Here is a 4,459-nt window from a genome sequence, read left to right on the forward strand (position 1 = left end):
TGCCAGAATACACATCATGTTTGGAGGTCAAATGGCACTGCACATCAGCCCAAAAACACCATACCAACAGTGATTCTCCCTACAAACATTCAGACAAGACCAACCAGCCGCAGGTAATACCAAAAACATTTCAAGCAAGAGGGACAATTAGAGGGAATGGTCATGAAAACTGGAGTCTGATCAGACTGATTCCCCTGATGATTGGCCGTTATATCCTAGAGGGACATGAAACATGGGAAGTTCTACTGTACCTGAAAGATGTGGTTGAGTTGGTCATGTCTCTGAGGTTTACTGAGGAGTCACTCCAGTATTTGGATTTCAAGGTGTCTGAGCATAGGTCTTTGCTTCAAAAGGCATTCCCTCAATATAGGCTTCGTCCAAAACACCATTACTTGGAGCGTTATCCCCATCTTATTCAAGTATATGGACCACTCATCCATGTGTGGACAATGAGGTTTGAGGGGAAGCACAAAATCTTCAAGAGAATCATTCGCGAAGCCCACAACTTCAGAAATGTTCCTTTGACTTTAGCCGATAGACATCAGAAGATGATGGCCTACCACTTAGATTCTGCTACATTTTTTAAACCAGTAGTTTTACTGGATAAAGCAAAAAGCATCATGGCTTCTTCTCTCCCAGACAGTGTGCAGCAATATTTGTTGGCAAGATATTCATCACAAAACACAGTCCTCGCAGCAACATCTGTTGTCATAGATGGTGTTAAGTATGCAAGTGACATGTTGCTGTCTGTTGGTTCATGTGCAGGCCTTCCAGAGTTCAGGCAGATTCATCAGGCTTTGGTTGTGAATACCAATGTTAGGTTTATTTGCACACAGATGTTTGCATGGTATCATGAACACCTCAGATCTTACGAAGTCTGCAAAAGTAGCTCAAGCCTGGTTGTAACTCAGTTAGAAGACCTCAATGACATTGCTCCCCTCTCTGCCTACAGAGTGAAAGGACAGCTGTTTGTTACCTTGAAACGTTATATTTTGTGCTAATGTCATAATTGATTCTTTCAGAATCATGGACCAAGCATGGCCAGTGAGAGTATTGGTTGGGGAAAATGACATCCGCAAGATCACTTTCCAGAAAAGGCCCAATAACTTGGAAGAACTCATAAGTGAGCTGAAAAAGCATTTCAGTCTTCAGTACGACTTCATACTTCACTATGAAGGTCCAGAGTTCAACAATGCTTTTTGCAATGTCTCAGATATCGCTGAATTGCCTACAAGACCAACACTGAAGATTGTCTCACTAGAAAATGTAACCATAACATTGTCATCTTTCAGCACTTTATCTTCAGAATGTGATCTATCTACAACAAGTTCATCTGACACTGATATACTGCCACACAACGAGGAGGAGACCTCACGTGACCCATGGCCTTCTACATTTGAGGTGCTAAACTTCTCTGTGGACATTGAATATAGACTGAGACAGGGAAACCTTATTTATGAGAAATGGGGTATGCATGTCAGTGTCACGAGACATGAAACATGACATTTTGCAGAAGCTTGCAGAGGAGATGTATAAATACACAGCTTATCCCCAAGATGAACACTCCTCAATTGTTGCTGAGGCATTGATTGGTAAGCACCCCTGCCTTAAGAGCTCGACACACGGGAGGTGACATCGCTCGCTCTCCATTCATTTCCTGTGGAGCCTGTGCGGTGAGGCGACAATCGCTTGCCCTCCTCCAGCTAAGCGACCGGCGAAAATNGTTCTCATTCTTGATAGAGAGGAACGTTGGTTTGAGAGAGGAGTAAAAGAAGCCATTTTTGTGAAGAAAGACCGTCCATCATTAAACAGAGGTGGAGGTCTCAGTTTTCAGTTGTCCCCCTCCTACAGCGCTGCCATTGGCAGTATCACTCCACCCCCTGTTAACAATAGGCGTTAATCAGTTGTGAACGATAGCCATGTGATGTGAGTATCAGTCACCTGGAGGCAGGACTCAAAAGCCGTAATTTTGCCTGAAACTCTCAGACTGAAGAAGTCTCTTGGAGGAGAGATGAAAAGTTTCATTAAAGAAGAACCCGTCTAGAGGACCTATTTAACTTTTTTCCTTTTGATTGTTTTTGTATGTTTTTGTTATTTATTTATTTTTCCAGTGATATTTGGTCAACAGTACCACAAAAACGGCTGTGCCAATCAACATGATATTTGGCAGGGCTGTAGATGAGTCTGACCTACACTGCGCCAGTCAACGGTTTTACGATAGACTCCATATTTGAGGAGGGGGCTCCTTTCAAAGTGGGGGTGTATGGACATGCAAAAATGCTTATAACTCAGAAGCTGTTCAACATAGAAGCTTCAGATTTCTTTTGTTGTTTAGCTCTGATGGAGCTCTATCCACCAGGCCCACCAATCAGTGCCCCCCACCCCCCCATTAAGTACCCCCACCTCCTTAACCCCCAATTTTCTGAAAAATGGGTGTCTGGACGTACCAAAATGCTTATAATTCAGCAACTGTTCAACATAGGAACTTAAATTTTTTTGGTTGTTTAGCTCTGATGAAGCTCTATCCATCAGGCCCACCAATCAGTGCCCCCACCCTCCACCCCCACCCCCGCTCGGACCTCCAATTTATCTGAAAAAGGGGTATCTGTACAAACAAAAATGGTTATAGCTCAAAAATGATTAAACATGGGAGCTTCAGATTTCTTTTGTTGTTTAGCTCTGATGAGGGACTATCCATCAGGTCACCTAATGCCCCGCCTAAAAAAAGACCCACACCCAAACCACTACAATTTTGGGATGCATCATTTATTTGGAATAAAGACTTCTGAGTTCTGGTGCATTTCTGCGTGCGGGGGTCATTATGTTACTGCTATGTGGTATTTAGTTTGAAATCTGCTTCAGCATGTTTGCTGTTTATGTCTGCTTTAGCTTGAATATAGCTACTTTTGGTATTCTTTTTGCTACTTTTCAGTTTATTTCTCTTAGATTTTGTCTGGCTCTTGCTTTTTTTAAATGAGGGGAAGAGGGTGAATTATGTATTTTCCTGGCATATAGTTTAATTCTATACCACAATCAAGTAACTGTCTTTCCTTCAGTTGTTATGAGAAAGCTGTTCATATCAAAAATAAATTAAACTTTGCATCATGGCTGTGCCTCATTTCAGGACTTGCAGCCCACAGAGGCAGGTAGGCTGCATAAATGAAACGAGAAGGCCTCGTCTTCAGAAGAAACGTTTGTGTCACTACAAACCACCTCGTTACCAGGTGTTACTTTTTTTAATCACGTGCCTTTAGCCTTAAAATGCATTGGGTTGTATATGCACGTCTTTTTACTGGAGGAATAACATCACACTTCAGGTCAATATCACAACCATTCTGACAGGAGCTCAGTAAGAAACTGTGATGTCATCACTTAGACAACCAGGTTAATCAATTATTTAATCAATGAAGGTTACACATAAATAAGTAAATAAAATGAAAAATAAAAACAGCATTTTGTTTAACATCTCACTGCAGCAGGAATTTCATCAGCTAAGTTGCAAAGCAAAAACAAATTATTTGATGAATTTTAATCCTAACTTGGTTAAAGAAACTCAGCCCTCATCATTTCTCTGTTCAGTTTGCTGACGGTGCAATGAATCCTGGGATATCCTCATCACTTCACATTGAGAAGGAGCGTATGAATTGGGACAGCACTCGGGACTCAGGAGGACCCAGCCCCTGAAATGAGACTCAGTCTATCTAAACACCTTGAAATTGGCCTCTGTCTCTTTAAGAACCTCCTATCGTTTCTGACACTCCCACTTCAGCACGTCTTCACAGCAATTCTTCATGAGAGGGGTGCTCTGTGGGGCGGGAGCTGTGCTGCTGATGAATGAGTCAAAACAACACTCAGGTATGAGTTTGACGAGGGAAGGATTATAACATGATATAAAGATTTAAAAAGTTGATTAAAAAAGTTGATTTTGTATAATACCCCCCCCCCCCACACACACACACACATGCCTCAGCCTTTTATTCTGTTAGTTAGCTAGTTAACAATTACCTACTTGTTCTTCTTAGCTAGTATTCTGTTACTTTTTGATAGTGTTTTGCTCCTTTTAGCTCCTGTTCTGTCTGTTTTGTCTTAAACAGCTCAGTTTGAGCTTCTCCTGCTGCTTTCTCAACGATTTCTCTGGTTCACAGAGGAGATCTTTGTGTTCTGTGAAGCCCAGGGGAACAGGTATGAACTTGTTCCGTTTAGCTCTGTGTTTTCTATTTAGGTAATGAGCAGGGATGATAGCGACAGCAGAAGAATACACTCTTATTTTCATCCTGGAAATGGAGAAATCGTCTCCTTTAACTGATAAGAGAACTCGTCTGCAGCGTGCACAGTGCTCTGCTCCCTGGAGGCCAGAGTGGAGAGAGAGTTGTGTATTCCTCCTCTCTGGGTGGATTTCTCTTCCATGTGTGAAGCTTGAAAGTTTTTTTCTAAATGAAAAGTTGAGAATGAGGCGCTT

The 4,459-nt window shown here is 42.0% G+C and overlaps 1 long non-coding RNA gene across 1 annotated transcript in view; it reads left to right on the forward strand.

The window, feature by feature from the left end:
* LOC106531076 (uncharacterized) overlaps positions 1-3,612 on the forward strand; it is a 5,797-nt gene extending 2,185 nt beyond the window's left edge. Inside the window, exons 2-3 of the long non-coding RNA XR_001311861.1 lie at positions 3,125-3,146; positions 3,580-3,612. This is a non-coding gene — a long non-coding RNA (uncharacterized LOC106531076). The remainder of the gene's footprint in view (positions 1-3,124; positions 3,147-3,579) is intronic.
* The last annotated feature ends 847 nt before the right edge of the window (positions 3,613-4,459 follow it).

This window comes from Austrofundulus limnaeus, unplaced genomic scaffold (assembly GCF_001266775.1).
Source record: "Austrofundulus limnaeus strain Quisiro unplaced genomic scaffold, Austrofundulus_limnaeus-1.0 Scaffold595, whole genome shotgun sequence".
Taxonomy (NCBI): Eukaryota; Metazoa; Chordata; class Actinopteri; order Cyprinodontiformes; family Rivulidae; genus Austrofundulus; species Austrofundulus limnaeus.